The sequence below is a fragment of the Delphinus delphis genome, chromosome 12, assembly GCF_949987515.2.
Source record: "Delphinus delphis chromosome 12, mDelDel1.2, whole genome shotgun sequence".
Lineage (NCBI taxonomy): Eukaryota > Metazoa > Chordata > Mammalia > Artiodactyla > Delphinidae > Delphinus > Delphinus delphis.
In genome coordinates this window covers 79,967,376-79,987,697 of record NC_082694.2, presented here as the reverse complement: position 1 = coordinate 79,987,697, position 20,322 = coordinate 79,967,376, and the positions used below count along the sequence as shown (strand labels likewise).

General features: G+C 39.7%; 1 pseudogene; it reads left to right on the top strand.

Annotated features, from left to right (window-relative positions):
• Window positions 1–4,597: 4,597 nt before the first annotated feature.
• The window catches only part of LOC132434750 (alpha-endosulfine pseudogene), a 32,699-nt pseudogene continuing 16,974 nt past the window's right edge, over window positions 4,598–20,322 (top strand).

Sequence of the window (20,322 nt, the reverse complement as noted above, 5' to 3'; positions counted from 1 at the left end):
TATATATATGATTTATATATAATTTTATATATACAATTATATGTAAATTTTCATTCTCCATATATACAGAAAAAATTTCTTCACCAATCCAGGAGGTGCTTTAGTTTATTGTTTTAACACACAGGCTCTAACATTAGACAAATCTGGATTTGCGATCTAGCTGGATCACCTATTTGTGTAAATTTGTCATTGTGAAATGGGGGAAATAACAATATACACACGATAAAATTGTTAGGAATCACTGAGATAATTCATTAAAAAGTATCTAACATAGCGCATGGCAAGTGGTAAATACTCATTAAGCATTATTATTCCATTTTGTATATGAAATGTTAATTTATTAATAAGTGCAAAGGCAAACACATGGGAATATTTGTCAATAGCAATTAATTTAATAATGAACATTGTTCTTTATTTTATGCTTTTTATTACCAAATATAAAACCCATACAGAAAAGTAGACAAATCGTGAATGTACACTGTGTGTGTGTGGTGGGGGGGCAGGGGTTGGGGATGGGAAAAGATCCAGTGGTATGAGAAAAGCTTAGTCTGAGAATCAGGATATCTAAATCCAGATTTTAATCTGTCCCCAACTCACCCTGTGACCTGGAAACAATTACTTTCTCTCTCTGAATATTTATCTTATCTCTAAAATGAAAGACTTGGGCAGGTTGATTCCTATTTCAAAGTTCTGGAACTAAGTGGTCAAGAGACAAGAGAAAGTATAAGTTTAATGCATATAAAAAGGCTAGAACTGGTTTAGATAGCACAGTGGATTCCTGAATCCGTAAGTTAAATAAAGGGACATTTGGGCCATTGTCACTCTCATTTGAGAACTTTGTCCAGTAAACAGTTCCACTTGGACAGTAGTCTTGGCATTTCAGGTCAGGTCTAAAATTATGAAATCATATTTTCGTGCCAAAGGGTAAAAGAGCTTTCCAAGCTAGAGCATTGCCAAAGATGTCCTAATAAAGATATACAGCCCAATCAGTGAGTTTTAACCCCTTCAAAGCCTTTTAAAAACTTGACTTTGCTTTCATGTATTGCAAAATTAAATGTTTATTTCTGTTGACAATGAACTCCTTCAAGTCCTGTTTTCTAGGTAATCTAATGGAAGTTAGAGCTCAGTCACAAGAATATGTTTGTAATATTAAAAAAAGATGAGGTATCACTTTGCAGGCTAATATATCACTTTCCTTAAAATATTAAAAAATATATTCAGTTACCTAAAAAGAACCTTTATGGAGGGGTAATCAAGTACTGTCAAGGGAAGCTTTGTTGCATTCCTCTATTTACCCCTGAAGTTCATCTTTCCCTTTCTTTAGATTTCTCTTTTTTAATTTCAAAAACAAACATAAATAGCTTTATTGAAACATAATTGACACACAATAAATAACTCATACACAATTTGATCAGTTTTGACAAATGTATAAACCTAATGAAACCATCACTACAACCAACATAGTGAACATACATGTAAACCCCTTTTGAAATCCTCCCTCACCACTCATTCCCTGGTTCTTTCAACCAGGTACAACCGATCTGCTTTCTGGCACTATAAACTAGTTTGCATTTCTAGAGTTTTACAGAAATGGAATCGTATTGTATGTACTTTTTTTTTGTCTAACTTCTTTCACTCAGCATAATTATTTTCAGGTTCATCCATGTTTTGTGTGCATAAATAGTTTATTCATATTTATTGCTGAGTAGTATTCCATTGTATGAATATACCCATAATTTGTTTAACCATTCATCTGTTGGTGGATACTTGAGCCTTTCTCAGTTTTTGTTTATTGCAAATAAAAACTGCTATACACATTTGTGTATAGGTCTTTGTGTAGTCATACGCTTTCATTTTTGGGGGGTAAATGCCTAACAGTGGGATGACTGTATTCTATGATAGCTGTATGTTTTACTTAAAAAAAAGAAAAAGATTGTGAGTAAAGGCAATTTTATTTATTTACTTTCAGTCTGGATGTTTTAATTTATTATTATCTTTTTTTTCCTTTTTTCACTGATTTAGAACTTCCAGTGCAATATTAAATGGAAATGGTGAGAGATAGACGTCTTTGCCTTGTTACTGCTCTTACAGGGAAAGCGTTCAGTCATTCTCCATTAAGTATGAGTTTAGCTGTAGATTTGCCATAGATGCCCTATGTCACTTTGAGAAAATTTGTTTCCATTCCTAGTTTTATGAGAGTCTTTATCAGAAAAATATTAGATTTTTAGTAAATGTTTTCTTCATTTATTGAGAAGATCGTATGGTTTTTCTCTGCTCTCTCTTTCTCTTTTGGAGAGGTTGTTAATATGGTGAATACATTGAGTTTTGTGTGTTATACCAACCTTGAATTCCTAGGGTAAACCTCCACTGATTATGGTATATTATGCTTTTAATATATTTGTGTTTCAGTTTGTTAAAACTTTGTTAAGTTTTACATCTATAATCATGAGGGATATTGATCTGTAGTTTTCTTGTGTTATAATGTTTTTGTCTGCTTCTCTTATTAGGTTAATACTGGTCTCATATAATGAGTGTGATGTATTCCTTTCTCTTCAATTCCTGGCAAAGTTTGTGTAGAATTGGCATTATTTCTTCCTCTTAGGTAGAATTCACCAGGGAGACCTTCCAAGCCTAGAATTATTTTTACTGAAAGGTTTTAAACTACAAATTCAGTTTCTTTAATATATATAGAACTAGTCAGTTTATATATTTTTTCTTGAATGAGCTTTCATAGTTTGTGTCCTCCAAGATATGTTTTCATTTCATCTAAGGTATCGCATTTATTGGCATTAATTTGTTAATATTACATTATTATCTTTTTAATATATGCAGAATCTGTAATGGTGTCACCTCTCTTGTTTCAGATCTTGGTAATTTGTGTGTTTCTTCCCTATCTTTTCTGACTAATCTGATTATAGGTTTATCAATTTTACTGGTCTCAAAAATTCATCTCTTGGCTTAATTTATCTTTCCCATATGTTGTCCTTTTTCCTATCTTAGTTTTTTTCTGTTTTGATCTTTATTACTTCCTATCTTTTCATACTTTGTGTTTAGTTTGCTTTTTAAATTCAATTTCTTAAGGTAGAAATTGAGATCATTAATTGGAGGTATCTCTTCTTTTTAAATATAGGTGTTTATTACTATAAACTGCCCCTCATTTCCCTTGATATATGACAAGAAATAAAAGTGAGGTTATAAAAACAATGAATAGTAAAGAATTAAAATTTAATCATTATTATGGGAGAATGATCATAGCAATTAGTTCATCTTAGGAAAGTTTTAAGGTTACTTGCAGTATATCTGATTTTACGATGAAGTTTTAAATGTGTTCAAAAGTGTTACACTTCTTTAAGATGGAGGAAGCCCCAGGAATAAATGTAGCAAGGTTAAATACCAATGAAGAGAGCACATCTCAGTAAAATTAGGTCTTTTTTAAAAATATAATTTCCATTAAAAGTCATTTTCATTTGCTTATGTTTCAATAAATGTATATATTTTATGTGTTTTAAAGCATCAGTAAATATTAAAAGCAAGCTGATGTTTACAGTTAACTCATCTATACAAGTGTTAACTGTCCTGAAAATTCCTGAAGGGAATCTGAGTTAACATACTTGTCTTAAATATGTCATCCTCTTAAAACAGTTGATTAATAATTTAAGATATATGGTATTTTCACTCAAAGTTGCCCATGTAAAATTTGTTAGTTAAATGCAGTATTGTTAGGGAACACTTTTTTTTCCCCATAATTATGATAACCCATAAAGTAATTTAGGAGAGAGAGGCAGACTCATGGGGTGATGAATTAGGACATCATACATACGACACTCAAACTAATTGTCAACCTGCTACTAAAACATTAGACCAAATAATCACCAGTCTGACCATTGGGAAGAGTCTTCACTCTTCACTTGGACCATCATTTACATTCCTCCAGTGACAAGATGTTCACCATTCCCACCTTCAGTCAACTCTGAAGGTCAAGTTTCCCCCTTTAGATTTTTAATCTCCATTTTTTCCTTTCATGAAGTGGGAATAATACTAATCTTGACTACTCCACTGACTTATTTTGAGGCTGAATTTAGGCAATAACTAAAAGTCCACTGGAATCTGTATGAAAGGACACAAATTTGAGGAAGGATTGACTGTTTGAAGTAAATTCAGTACTACCATGCGCTTGTCTTACTGCTCAAATCCCTCAGTTATTTTATTTTTAACCTGTGTGTGTTAGGTTACAGAAATGTAGCTTGGATTAGTCTTTCTGACTAACTCCTGATTTGAGATCAAACAAGGAAGGAAATGTCACTCAGGAAAGCAATATGATTGCATGGACAGGAAAAATCGGGTAAACTTGCTCTCCTGTTTGTGTCGCTGGCCTCGTTTGTTTCAGAGCTGTGCTATAAGACACTTAAAGCACTTGATCAATTTATTTCTTGATCAGTTTTAAATGTTCTGAAGCATAAACAAAGCACCTCTGAAGGGACTGAGCAGCCCTAGTGACAGGAGCCGAAGAAGCAGTGCAGGTTGTCCCGTTTCCCCTCCCCCTTCCCTTCTCCGGTTGACTTCTTTGGTCCCCTCACTCCACAGTCCCAATCCCACCATGTCCCAGAAACAAGAGGAGGAGAACCCTGGGGAGGAGACCGGTAAAGGAGAAGCAGGACACACAGGAGAAAGAAGGTACACTCCCTGAGAGAGCCAAGGAGGCAAAGCTAAAGGCCAAATATCTAAGCCTAGGACAAAAGCTTGGAGGCTCCAACTTCCTCACGAAGAGACTCCAGAGAGGGCAAAAGTACTTTGACTCAGGAGACTACGACATGCCCAAAGCCAAGATGAAGAATAGGCAGCTACCAAGTACAGGACCAGACAAGAACCTGGTGACGGGTGACCACATCCCCAGCCCACAGGGTCTGCCCCAGGGAAAGTCCTCGCTCATCACCAGCAAGCTTGCGAGGTAACTGGGGCCCCCTTCTGCTTCCCTTCCTCACCCATCGGACTTTTATATATCATAGGCAGGGATGCAATGGGCACCTAGTTATATCTTCTCAACTTGCTAGCCAGAAATGACTGTGATTCTCCTGGAGGCTGCTGAGAAGGTAATGTGGGCTGAAGAGAGTTCATTTCTTTGGATAAATGGAGATTTTCACACCCTCATGTGGCCCAGGTAGGGGCTCAGAAGTGGGAGACTAGGATTGGATAATGCTGCAAACTGTCTTTTTCTTTTATACAAGAAACTGGGGAGATGTGATTTCTCCTTTTGGAAGAGGATATCCCCAACTTGGTTAGCCTAGGCCTTGGGAATAATATGACAGGTTTAACATCCCAAGGCTAACCTGACATGGTTGGGAAAGGTAGATTGAATGGAATCTGTTTTCTGTGCTTTAAGTGTTTTGTCCCTTGGGGTGCTACTGCTTCATGTTTCCATTATGACTGGTTTAGAGAAGCCTCAAAAAGAAGAACTGATTTCCTTGCCTGAAACTATAGTGCCCACTTAACCTCCTTTACTCAGTCAGTGTCTTTTACAGTTTGCCCTGGCTCTTAAATAACGTAAAGATTGGAGGATATAATTCACATAAAATGGGCACCTTCTCTCTCTCTTCCAGCATGTTGCTTTTTGAAAGTATCATGGGATAGTGGAAAGAACACTGGGTTGGGAGTCAAGATATCTGGGTTCTAGCTCCACTCAGTCTAGGCAGAACGGACGTGTAACCTTGGTCAAGTCATTTAACCTCTCCGGATTTCTATTTCCTCATCTGCAAAACAGAGTTGAATATAGATGAGATTGATTCTGATTCTAAAATCCTGAAAAAAACTGTGCTGTTCATTGTAAAGCCAAAAGTGAGGAAGGCCCATAGGTGAGCCTACAGAGGGGAACTATTTGAAGACTACATGGGGAGAGAAGTTGAGGTTTGGGGGTTATAAATTCAGGCGTGAGGGGGCTCATCAGGATCGTGGTCTTGAGGGTCAAGAAAAAAAATTCTAAGCTAGCAAAGCTCTTGCCTCTGCCCTCACCTGCTTTCCTACAATCTGGGCCCTTGCTGCTAAAAAGCTGCGCTGACAGCCAAGCTGTGGGCCTGGAGAAACATGCTCAGTCGTGCACATGTGGAGTCCCACATTTCAGATGTTGTCAGCTGCCAGGCGTATTGTTAGGGAGACAAGAAGAAAAGGGATGAACTGAGCGAGCCTCCAGGGTTTAGTGCTACAGCAGGGCTGGGGCAGCAGGTTCTCAGGAGATGACTCACCTTGGAGGAAGCTGGGGAAGGTGATTAGGGAGAAAGGGAAGAAGCACTGAGAAATCTCTGCCTTCCTAGAGCTCAGTAACCCAGCTCCTGTGCTCTGAGAAGCAGAGTGCTGATCGTGAACCAGGCGGAGGAAAGGGGCTGCAGAAGGCCAGCATCGTCAATCTAGTTATCAGTAGCTTGGCCTGAATATTACTGAATGCAACCTGCTAGTGATCACAGAGACGGCAGGGTGGGAACTAGCTAGCCGTTCAAGAGAGGAAGATTCTATAATCCTCTCTCGCCCTCTCAGCTCACCACTTCTGATACGCCACACATCTGGCGCAATGAGAACAACTGATGAACTTGCTGATGCACATGGAGGGGGTTGGGGGTGCCTCCACTTCTTTCCTGACCAGCCATTCACTTTTCAGGCCATCATTCCAACTGGATAGGAAAACGTTGGTGAGGAGGGAATGGAAAGAGCGAGATCCCGTGATTCCCTGGCCCCCAAACTCCTTGGCTGTCGCCTGTAATTGTATATAATTTTTGTGTTTCTTGCTCCATTTCCTTATGCTGTCTTCCTTAGTCTAAAATCCATGTGGAAAGGGGAAAGTGTTGCACATCCTTGTATAGTTTCCTCAACTGTCCCAGACATGTTGTACACAGATATGTTGTGTTTATTATATATGTAAATATATATATAATTTTGTATGTTTTCATCTCCAATCTTCTCGCATTTTGTACTCTTTTCTTTTCTGTCTGAGCTGTCTTCTCTATCGGTCAGTATGACTCCTCAAGACTGAGGCCACAGCGAGTCTGGTTTTTAGGAAGGAATAGAAGAAATAGGGAAATCAGAAAAACTTTTGGTCTCTTTCTCCACCTGGTCATCTTCAAGGCTAAGAAATCAAAGAAGCAAAAGCTACCCTCTCTATATGCCACCTGTTTCCACAGTGTGAAGTGCATAGTTTCCATGGCAAAGAAGGGTCATTTCAAAATCCAAATCCAAATTGCTCTGATTAAACCTAGATTATTAAGTCCACTCAGAAGAACATGTGTGCTGTCTGGCCCTGACCTCCGGGAAGTTACCACCTGATCACTGTGTGCCCCCAGTCCGTCTCCGCTGCTGCAAGTGGCTCTGACCATGCCTCTGAGACCAAGCCTGCTCTGAGCCAGGCAGTTTACACCCCTGAAAACCTCCAGTTATTTTGATCTTGTCTAAATAATTTTTTTTCTGTTTTTGTTTTCATGGATATCTCCAAAAAGAGAACATTTTGTTTTGAAGATAGGAAAAAACTGAAATTTTCTCTCTCTCTTTTGTTTTAAACAACTCGCTGGATAAGATTGAGACATGTGCCAGGTAGCCCTGATTGTTAAGTGCGGAAGAGTGATGGGGTAGAGACTGGGGTGGAACTTAGGGCTCTTTCCCTTCCTACCTGACAGTGTTTTCTTTTTCTTCTGTGTTGGTCCGCAGCGGCCAACTTGAATGATGCTGCCCGGGGCTCTGCCAGATACTGAGACGTTGCCCCCCGGGTCCTGTGCTGGCTCCTGGCCCTCCCTGCTTTTGCAGCCAGAGGTCCGGAGGTGGCTTGGGTGTGGGCTGGAGAGGCAGAAGCCCCTGCCCTTGTTGGGAGACGTCTCAGTGAAATCCTGGGGGTGGGGGTGGGGATGGGGGTGTGAGAGGGTGGAGTGGAGATTTGGGGGAATATGAATTAGGGCTTGGAGTTGATAAAAACATTCTTGACTATCCTCCTGCTTAACCACGTGGCTTCTGTGGGGTGGGTGTGAGGAAGAGGACATAAAGTGGACTAAAGATGAGAGGCTCTGATTCAGCTCTGTAGAAGAATGCCTTGTTTGCTTGGATGTGGCCGGGGACCTGGTGTCAGATAAAGGAAACTGTCTGTCTAAATATGAAAGAGGCAGACAGCTCCTCTGCAGAGCAAGCTGAGAACTCAATGTTAATTGTTCATAAAAAAAAAAAAAGAACCTCTAAGGGGACAGTCTATTAGGATGTTTGCCTAGTCACTTCCTGCTTCATGCCCACATCCTCCTATACCCTGTTGTTTCCTCGCAAGAGTAAGTCCCTGCTCAGGTATGGACAAAAATCCCCTTATTTTTCACCTGAAATTTGCCGTGGAGACACTTAGTTCATCTTGCGTAATCCCACTTTCCTTATTACTTCTTTCTAGCAGTCTTCTGTCTAGGACGGTAATCCCACAGCAGGGGCCATAGTCTCAAGATCTGGGTGTGTGTATGTTTTGGGGGTGGGGAGATGGGGCTTCAGGACAGGATTTAGAAGTTTAACGCCCAAGAATCTTGGCTGTAATTTTTACAAACTATTTATTTTTTACTGTTATGTAAAGAGGACATAATATAAAACTTACAGAATTGTTGAGCAATGTTATATAAGGCAATATAAGGCATGTCGCGCAGAATACATTGATCTGTCTTGGGAACAGGACTTCCGTTTTGTAATCGAACGGTTCTTAATTGTTGAGTGTAGTAGTACAGAGCTTAAAACAGCCTCTCTCTTTTCTCTCCATCTATTGATTCTGGTGTTTTCTGGGGTGAAAGAAGGTATATCTAACTCCTCTTGGTTTTATGAATCTTCTGAAGCTTTGTGGAGAGCCATTTGTCACTTTCCTCTGTTGCTGATTAGCCAAGGACAAAGGAAAAGGAGGTAAAGGAAGGGCAGAGAGATCACGTCACCCTCTATTGGAAGTTGGCCCATGTTTCTCAGCTAACTTTCTTTTGATTGAGAGTCTTATAATTATATTTGGGGCTGGACTCCAGGATACAGAGTGATGATTATTTGTCACTGATAATTAAGTAATTATCATTTTGCCTGAATGGAGAAGAACCCAAACATTTGCTGGGCACCTCAGGAGGAGGCAGTGAGTGGGGCAGCCATCCTTCTGAAGGCAACTTCTCCACGGCCATGTTATAACAGTAGCTCCTGTGTGGGTTCTCACGGACACTTAAAAAAATCTCCAAAGCCTTTGAAAATGTACTTTCCCCATTTTAGACCGGTGTAAGTTACTTATTTTTTAGTGATATCACAAAGGACAAACTCCACAGTTTTTATTTCTGACCCAGATGGGTACATTGTATTTTTTTTTTTCAATATGAGGCAGCAAAATTATTCTCCAAGCAGCAAGATTATTATGCTACTTGTTCATATTCATCATGTTGGGATTCCTTTTCTTGCTTTCAGTGTAATTAATTTGGTCTGTATTTCTGGATGCTGAGGAAATGCACAATAAACATGGACCCTTGCAAGCATTTTAAAAATATCGATTTCTCTAAAATTCTTATATTCAAGGAAGCGTGTCTCATTCTCCCTTCCATTTATTAAGAATAAGGACAGCATTTCCACTCACTGCAGTGTTAGCAGGAGATCTTCTAGCAGCAACTGCTTCTTACATTATTAATAGCCTCACAAAAACTGTGCTGTTGCCGTGGTGGGTACGTATCAATTTGTACCAGGGTAGGACATTTTCTCAGACATGAATAAAAAACCAGTTCAGGATGCAGGATGTGTATAATGATATCAGGACTCACAGTATAGCAGACTCATCAGCATCCTGGTGATGTGGAAGGAACACTGAGATGGGAGTCTCGGGTTGGACAATCAAGTCTGCCATTCATATGTGGTGTGAGCTTGGACAACTGCTTGATATCTCTTAGCCTCAGTCTTGGCATTTGTAAACTAAGGAGATACTCTTCGTGCCCTGCTCAGATCCCCTCATATGCATTTTATCATTCTGGATACAAGTCCCCTCACCTCCTGCATGCTTTGTTTCTACTGGCAGGGCCTGCAGTTTTCTACAGGGGACCACCTTTGACTCATGGTGCCTCTTGCTTCATCCTTACTCACAAAAGTGCCAGGAGTTTATCTGTTCCCCACTAGGCCTCCTCTAGCCTATCCAGTGACAGGCTGATCTAGTAGTATGAAAGCCCAGCTGCCTTGCCGTCAGGGTGAATACATTCTGAAGGTGTAATATCCTCCAGGGCTTCCTATGCTATTGCTGGGACTATACCTGAAATCTCAACCTTGCTTGATGTCTCCCCTCCCTGCTCTTCTCTCACCTCCTTACTTGTTTCCCCAGGGAATCGTTTCTTAAAAACCACTTGCACTGGGCTCCCCTGGTGGCGCAGTGGTTGAGAGTCCGCCTGCCGATGCAGGGGACGCGGGTTCGTGCCCCGGTCCAGGAGGATTCCACATGCCGTGGAGCAGCTGGGCCCGTGAGCCATGGCCACTGAGCCTGCGCGTCCGGAGCCTGTGCTCCACAACGGGAGAGGCCACAACAGTGAGAGGCACACGTGCCGCAAAAAAATAAATAAATAAATAAATAAACCACTTGTACCTAAACCCTCATCTCAGGGTCTGCTTCTTTAGAACCCTGCCAACCTCATTGAACCAGCTGTTCAAAGTTAAATAAATGTTTAATTAGCACAGTCTTCTTGTTCTTTTAATATTTTGATAGTGCTTTAACAGTTGCCCAGTTCTTATAATGAGACTATGGAGTTCATCAGTCTACATACCTGTGTTGGGGGGGTGAGTATAATTGGCCCCTTGAGGTCCCGATTCAAGTGAAAAAGTGTTACTCTTTCACTTCTTAATATTATTTGTTTCATCATAGCAATAGCTTGTAGTGGAAAGGAATTACTATTGCATTTTACAGAAGAGAAAGTTGAAACTCAGAAAGCACACATTCCGTAAGTGAAATCATGCAGTATTTGTCCTTCTGTGATTGACTTATTTCACTTAGCATAAGGTTCCCAAGGTTTATCTGTGTTGTTGCATATGGCAGGATTTCCTTCTTCTTTATGGCTGAATAATATTCCATTATGTCTATCTATCTTGATCATCTATCTATAGATATAGATATAGATACGCCACATTTTCTTGAGGTATCTAAAGTAGTCAGAATTACAGAAGCAGAAATAGAAGGGTGGTCGCCACGGTCAAGGCAGAGAGAGAAATGGGAAATTGCTATCGTTTGATGGGTCTAAAATTTCAGCTATGGAAGAAGAATAAATTCTAGAGACCTATTGTACAACGCTGTGTTTTCAGCTAACAATACTGTGCTGTACACTTTAAAAGATGTTAAGAGAGCAGGTCTCATATTATCTCCTGTTACCACAATTTAAAAAAAGAAAACAAGGGACACATCCCTTGTCTATATGTCTACAGAACTTGGTTCCACCATTGGAGCTCACGTGTCCCAGCTCTGAGCTCAAAGTCCTCTCCACTGCAAACTAGTCGGTAGGTAAATGATGTCCTTGAAACCTCCTGATTTCCTGGTCCACTCCCCATCTGCTTGGCATTGTTTCCACTAAAACCTCAATTTCATGTTTAATTTTGAGAAACTTTTCAAATGATGACTAAGATATTAGCTGTTAGGGACTCAGGGAACATCGATACTTTAAGAGGGTGCTTTAGGTATCCAAAGATTTAATATTCAAAGGAATCAAAACTGGAATGATACTGGACAAGATTATTTTTTTCTCAAGTTCTAAAATCATACAGTATATGTAATGGAAAGAACATGGGAACCATATTTTTGCCTATCTTCATGTTAGAACTGAGATTCATTCATCTTTAGAAGGAAACCATTTGGCATTTTCTTTTACGACAAAACCGTTATGATTTTGTTTGTTCTTGTAATTTGGTTACTGAACATCAAATTTTCTGAAGAAAAACTGACACTTTGAAGAAGGCAGTTTGCAAAGTAAAGAAATTTTCATATGAGAAGAGTGGGAGAGAGTCAGTTAAGGTTCAAAGAAACCTTTATTTTAACTCTCACAGCAGGAGTAAAGCACTCAAGGGGTTTAGGTTCCAGGAAGGAAACATGCAGTCTTCTCAGACTGAAAAGAAGAAAAGTCAAACTCAGAGTCACTCAGAGGTTTCAAAGAGGTAATTAGCACCTTTCTTCTTTGTAACTGACAACTAAGTGACTTCCTAATCAGCCCAGATGTTAGGAAAAAGATAAAGGTTTTAAAGCTCTGGCTCGACTCTTAGAGTGTGAAGATTACCCTGGGGAGTCTGCTTTCTAAGGCAGATTTTGAGCCTAGTGTCTGTAAGCTCTGTTTTCTCTTGTTGGCCGGTAGAGCCCAGGAATCTCCATGTGTAACATGCAGGGAGACTGTTTCCATGTTCCTCACATCTAGAAACAGAGCAGGTGACGTATTATTTTAATACAGGCCAGTATTCCAGTAAGGACTCTTTACAGCAGAATCCTATTGTTACCAACGCTGTTGCCCCAGAATCGTACCTGCCCCTCCCTGGAATAGAAAATAATTACTCTTACCTAAGTTTCAGGAAGGAGCTGCAAAGAGAAAAAATGAATGAGAACCAACTAGGCCCAAGATGGCAGAAGATTTGACTTCCAGCGGACCTTGAGCCTCATTATACACTCATTGTAATACATTAGCTAAGTGACACACCCACCAGCCCCTTGACAGTTGCTATGACAACAACCAGAAAAGCCCATGCAAGGACTGAAAAGGAGAGATGCAACAATTCCAGGTCCAAACCACACCCGCGTTCTCAGTTACCTCATGAATATTCCTCCTACTCTTTCCAACTCCCTCCCTTTTACCTCGACCTTCCCTCTATAGAGTTGGTGGCTCTGCTAGAGTTGGGTTGAGAAACTGATTTGTGAATTAGGTTCCTGCTTCTCCTTTGGCCATTGAATAAAACTTGTGCAGTTCCAGTTTCAGTATCGGTTTTGTTATTGGCTGCACAGATGTATAACTGAATCACTTTACTGTACAGCAGAAATTAACACAACATTGTAAATCAACTATATATCAATTAAAAAAAGAAAAAAAAAAAGAACGTCCCTGGCTGAGACAGGGGGTCTCGCCTGGCTAGGACATTGCCACGGGTCCTGTCAACCAATTCAGTAACAATATGGTGTTTGTATTGTTATTTTTCCCTCTTAATATCTTGTAATAACTTATAGGTTTGCCAAGGAAAACAGATGTGACAGGAAACCAAAGTGCCTGTGGTGAGAGGACTTTACTGTTTTCTGAGAAGCAGTTGAAATAAATGAAGATACATAGAGAAGAAAATAATTCTGAACAAATGCTAACAGCCATCAAATATGATATTTAAATGAACTCCTATTCAGTTTTTTTTTTTCTTCTGTGTAGCTTCAAGAAAACAATTGAAGATCAATGACTAGAGTAATGACTCTTCAGAGACATGGGTTTCGAATAGAGTTGTCTCCGCTGAACTGCCTCGAATCAAGTGAGTTCCAGATTCCCGGGAGATTTGCAAACATTAAATAACCAACCAACCGGCAAGATGAAATGGTACAAGGCCCACGGGTAATTCGTGTTCCCTCACTGCCCATGTGTCCTTCCAGACAGCAAGACAGTGGACATCTCAACAGAAGAAGAGCGCCCACTCACATCCACACATATACCTACTGCATAGAATTGCTTCTCTTTTTCTCTCTATAATTGCGTCTTTTGCTAAATTTATTGAGGGATCATAATTTCCAGAAATGCAACAAGGTCAGATGTAAAAAGTAGTTATATGGTGGTGCAATAAAAATTAACTAATAATGAAGTACTGCCACTTACACCCATCAAAATGGAAACATTTACAGCAACTACAATATTTATTTTTGTTGGGAGTATAGTGAAAATACTACTCTAACAGCTGCTGGTATAAATACATATTGTCACATCTTTTTTTATTAAGCTATCTTAAAGATGCTATTGAAACCTAACATGCATATACTCTTTGATCCAGCAATACTGTATTCCTTGAAAGGTATCTTATAGAAACCAAAAGACCAGTAAACAAAGATCTATGTACCAAGGACTTTCTTGCATTTTTATGCATGTAGAAATGTATACGGAAAAATGCCCATCAATGAAGAATTGGTTATACAAATTGTGGTGTGTTAACGCCAGGAAATAAAGCCATTAGAAAGAATGGGTTAGAATTATTTCTGTTGGGACTTCTCTGGTGACGCAGCGGTTAAGAATCCACCTGCCAATGCAGGGGACACGGGTTCGATCCCTGGCCTGGGAAGATCCCACATGTTGCAGAGCAACTAAGCCCGTGCTCCACAACTACTGAGCCTGCGCTCTAGAGCCGGCGAGCCACAACCACTGAGCCCGTGCACCACAAGTACTGAAGAGCCCGTGCTCTGCAACAAGAGAAGCCACTGCAATGAGAAGCCCACATACTGCAATGAAGAGTAGCCCCCTCTCGCCGCAACTAGAGAAAGCCCGCATGCAACAATGAAGACCCAATGCAGCCAAAAAATAAATAAAATTTTTTAAAAAAAGAAAGGGAGCATTAATTTAAAAAAAAAAGAATTATGTCTGTTTACTGGAAAGAATGTTTACTAGATATTGAGAAAAGCAAGATGAAGAAAAATGTGTATAACAGAAATTTAGGTTTATATATTTGTGTGTATATACATATAAGTATATAGTGTGATATACATATTATATATATGTAATGTGTGTGTATATTGTGTGCCTTGGTATATCTAGGTGTGGAGACAAGAATGGAAGATATAGATATTAACATGTTTTACCTAAAAGGGCACTGGTGTAGAGGGAGAGGAAAGAGGAAGGAAGGAAGGCAAAAAAATGAAAGTGAAAGAGTGAAAAAACGCAAGACTGCATTAAGTAAATAGTACACATGATATGGTTCCACATTTGTATAGTATGTAAAATATACATGTGTAAAAAAAGTACAGCATCTTTTTCTGAGAGATGGGGAAATACTATATGCATATTTTATTAGCCATGTTTTAAAATCTAAATGATGAATAACATTTTGAGGAAAAAGTCAGCAAATAACAGAGCAGATTCAGCTCAATGGTATATTTGCTTGTTTAGTTTTCTACAATCTTTCTCATTCCAGCTCTGATTTAATGCAATTTGCAATGAAAAGTACAGCATAATCAGAAAAATAATTGAGGAAATTACAGGATGTGGAATTTAAATGCACTTTTTACAATTATTTTTTATAAGCAATAACAAAACCCTCAATTTGGGTATCTGACAAGGCGCTCGTGACTGAAGGGTTTATGCATCCAAGCAGAACATTATCAGTATTTTATTGAGTTGGGTCTCTTGATGAATTGACCTCATTTATCTCTACGACAGAGCAAAGAGATTTTTTTTCACTTGGACAAACATTCAGGCATTGTTGGGTATTGTCAAACTCAATAAGTCAATGGTAATTCCAGGGGAAAAGTTATTTATTTTAATTGCACTCTAGCATAGGACTTAACAGAAAAAGGTCTACAGGATAAGAGATTATTGCTTCAACCTTTCCATCTTGTTTTGTTTAATTTAACACTTCAGCGAACTTCCCGATAGTAACATACTGCCTTAGACATTTCTAACTCCTTTTAGGTCTTTCAGTTTTCACTGAATACCACAAATTAAGGAGTTCAGTGTGGGTCAGGATATATTATTTCTGAAACCGTGGGTATGGATCTGATATTTCACTTATCACCAAATCTATCAAGTAATAATTGTTTCCCCAGAGCTGTTAAACACAAGGACAGTTTGTCAGTGGCTCTACCTATACTGGTATGTCTTCTAGCGTAAAAACTTCAGACAGAAATGAATGACCTCCTATGGCAGTGAGAGTGTATACCTTCACCTGTCAGTTCCACCCGCTTCCCAATTATTGCCCCAGGCCTGTAAGTTCTCCCTCAGAAAAGGACCTGGCTGGCTTTCACCCTAACCCCTTCTTGCAGAAGTTCTTAACTCAGCTGTAGAACTCCCCTCAATGTGAAACATGTCATGGAGTCTTCCAGTCCCAGATGTAGATTTCAAAAACACAGTTTCTCAGATTTAGATAGAGAACATTTAACTAAAGGGAAAAAAACCTTAAGTCTTTTCAGTCCGAGGCTAGTAATGTGTCCCAGGTTGAGGAAAATAGGTCAAATATTGATTAAAACCCCAAATATTGTTTTTCCTTGTAACTTTAATGCATCGTTCCTTCCTTCTTTCCTTCCTTCCTCCCTCATTCCCTCCCTCCCTTCCTTTCTTGCCTTCTGACATTTAACAAGCATACGTGCCAGGTGCTAAGCTGGTTACTGAATATACTGGTTTCCTATTTCTGCTGTAACAAATCGCCGCAAACTTAGTGGCTTAAAACAGCAATTTTTTTTTGCTTTTACAGTTATAGAATTCAGGAATCCAGACTGAGTCATAAACAGCTAAGTCAAGGTGTCAGTAGGGCTGTGCTCCCTTGGGTGGCTCCAGGGGAGAATCCGTTTCCCGTTGCTTCTTCCAATGTCTGATGACTGCTGACGTTCCTGGGCTTGTGGCCATGTCACTCCAATCTCTTCTCCTCTTGTCACATTGCTTTTGGCTCTTCTGTGTCAATTTTCCCTCTGCCTCTCTCTTATAAGGACATTTGAGATTGCACTTAGGGCCCACCCTAATAATTCAGAATAATATTCCAATCTCAAGAGCCTTAATTTAATTTCACCAACAAAGTCCCTTTTGCCGCATAAGGTAATTTTTGTAGGTTTTAGGAATTAGGATCTGATTATATTCGAGGACCAATATTCAGCCTACCATACTGGAGACACATGAAATACAAACCATGTACCTGCCCTCAGAAAAGCTCACATGAAAACCATGTAAACAGATTACCTAAATCTTAGAAAGTTTAATGTGAGACACAGACTCTGAGAGCATACTATTTTCCTGCTAGGAAATGATTAGGAATTAATGGCTTCCCAATTATTAAATTCAGTTTCAATCTGAATAGGGATCAATGCCAACTTGACTATATGAATCAAAAATTAAAACTCATTGCAGATGGAGATGTCCTTTCATGTCTGTGGTGGGCTGAATAATGAACCCCGAAGATATCCAGGCCCCAGTTCATGCAGCCCATGTTTGATACTTTATATGGTAATGGGGTGTTTGCAGCTGCAATTAAACAAAGGATTTTGAAATGGGAAGATTATCCTGGATTATCTGAGTGGGCCCTATATGTAATGTAACTGTCCTTATAAGAGGGAGGCAGAGGGAGTTGTGAAAGCAGATGAGAAGGCAAAGGGATGATGGAGAAAGAGAAAGATTTGTGATGCTGAGCTGTTGCCTCTGAAAACGGAGGAGGGGAGTTCGTAAACCAAGGAGTGCAAGGAAGACAGCTCTAGAAGCCGGACAAGGCCAGGAAAGGGGTTCTTTCCTGGAGCCTGTGGAGGGCGTAGAGCCCTGCGCACACCTTTCCTTTATCCCAGTGAGACTGATTCTGGTCTCCGACATCAAGAACTGGAAGCGAATACATGTCTGGTGTTTTAAGCCACCAGATGTTTGTTAATTTATAAAAGCAGCCACGGGAAACCAATACAGTGTTTACAGGCTCTGAATGTTTTCTGCAACTCAGTGTAGCAGAAAGAGCCTGTTCTGAGAGATTGGAGACAGAATCCCAGAACAGCTAGTTACTCACGAACTAGGGACCATAGGCAACTGCATGCTTCCGAAGCCCAGGTCCTCTGTCTACACTGTAACCCATGACTCTCCTTTATGTTTTAATGTTATCTACATAAAAATAATCTATATTTAACCTCCAACACATAATAAATTTCCAAATATCAAATTAGGACAATAACATTGATACAATGCTCATATTCGTGGGTCCGGTTCTGGACTAGAAAGAGGACATGAGACAATCTGTTCAGAGTAGAGGAGATCATCTCATTATTATCCTTTTTCTGGATCATAATCCAATTCAGGAACACACTTTGCATTTACTTGTCATGTCTCATTAGTCTCTTTTAATCCAGCACAGTTCCTCTGTATTTCTTTTTTTTTTTTTTTTATTGTTTGGCACTTTTAAACAGTACCGCGTGTTGTTTTGTGCTGTATCCCTCAGATCAGGTTGGTCTGATGTTTCCTCAGGATTGCGTTTAGGTTATGCGATTTTTGGCAGGAAACCCACAGAAGCAATGCTGTGTCCTTCTCAGTGCACCCTATCAGAACGCACATGTTGTCAGTTGATCTTGTTTAGGGATTTGGGGTGAACGGTGTATGGGAATTCCTCCCAATTTCATACATCTAAATGAAAAAATTCAAAGTTAAAAAAGTCCCTACTTTTCAGCATAGGATATAAATTAGTGAACTGGTATAGTTTTAAATGTCTAGTGTATCATGTAAAAAGTTGAAAGAGTTAATGCCCCTCGAAAATGGCCTACCTATCAGCATCGTAAAATCTTGGACACAGAAACAGTGGAGGTGTTTCAGGAGCAGAACTTCATGGGTAAGAGTCAGGGATCCAGCAGATCAGACCTGCTGATTTGATCTCTGCCATTTAGTGGCCCACTGATCCTTGGCAATACATAATAATAATAATGACAATTAGTTAATTTATTGAGAATTACTGTGTTCTAGGTGTTGTTTTGAGAGATGCACAATTATTCCATTTAACTGTTGCAACAACATATGCATTTTATATTATTATTATTCCCACTTTTAGATGAGAGAACTGTAGCCTAGAGAAGTTAAGTCACTTCCTCAATAGCCAACAGCTAGGAAGTATTAAAGCCAAATTCAAACTTATTCTGCATCCAGGTCCTATGCTTATTACCACTTTATTACACTTCACTAAGATTGCTAACCACAGTTTTCTTATCTGCAAAATGGAGATGATAATCACACCTGTGTTATAGTTATCTGTGATTTAATAAAAGGAGGCATTTGAATTTATGCCTCATGGTAGGCATATATAAAAGTTAGTTTTATTATCCCATACTGATTATTGTACCTTGGCTTTACTGGTGGGAGAAAATGAGGCTCAGAGAATTTAAGTAATTGCCCAGACTAACACCATGAGGATATACACTTAAACCACTGTCTCATCCATGCTTCTTTCCATCATGCATGACCTCTCCTGGAAAGTGATTATTATACTAAAACCCAGGGGGCAGATTTTATCATAATGATGTAGTATATCCTTTGGTATAAATTAAAGACATAATTTCCTTGTAATCTCATTAGTGATCACTCAGCAGCCGTTTACTAAAGAGGCAATAGTACCTCTTTGGTTCCAGGAGCGGATTCAGAGCACTTATTGGTAGTCTTGCTGCTGGAAGAGAAACGTGCCTTGTCAATCACTCACCAACCGCCACACTCTCCCGGGAGCTCTGACTCAGCGCCCCCTCTTAAGAAAGTGGCAAGCATCACTCCGCATATTCTGGTGAGAGACTGGTCATAATCCCAGATCTAGACGTAATTTGTGTCCTTACACAAGCCACTTCCATTCTCTGGGCCTCAGTTGCCTTAATAACCAAAAGAGGAAGTTGGAAGAACTTTTTAGACTTTCTCTTAATAATTCTCTATCTTAATAATTTTAGATATTCTGAAATGCTGATTATTAATGTTCCCATTAGTTTGACTTTTTGAAAAGGCATTATAGATATCAGTCAACTAATAATTAATCTTGTGCTTGCTACAGTGTTAATACATGAAATACATATTCATGTATTTCATAAATTAGCGTTTTGGATGGAAAGTCTGGGGTGTTTTTTTTTTTTTTTTTTTGGCGGTACGCGGGCCTCTCACTGCTGTGGCCTCTCCCGTTGCGGAGCACAGACTCCGGACGCGCAGCCTCAGCGGCCATGGCTCACGGGCCCAGCCGCTCCGCTGCATGTGGGATCTTCCCGGACTGGGGCACGAGCCCGTGTCCCCTGCATCGGCAGGCGGACTCTCAACCACTGTGCCACCAGGGAAGCCCAGTCTGGGGTTTTTAAACATGCTTTTCTTGTGCTCTCTTGTCATTTGGCTGATTTTTTATTGCATTGTGTACACTCGGGCTTTATCTGTCTACTTGCTAAAAAATCCAAGTTATCTGCAGTGTCTCAAATGACCTTGCATTAACCTTGTTTACCATAAAGTGAAAGTATGTCCGTAGAAACTCTCTGTGCTTTTAACACACTTGTTAACTTTCCCCAGTATTATCAGAGGGCACAAGAAATTCACATCAGTGTTCAGTAAAGCACCGTTTTTAATTTTGATTGTTCTTATATGGGTAAGTAAAGACCTCAGGAAGAATACATTAGCTGTGAATTTCCACCATATGCCACGCATTCTAACAAGATGAAAA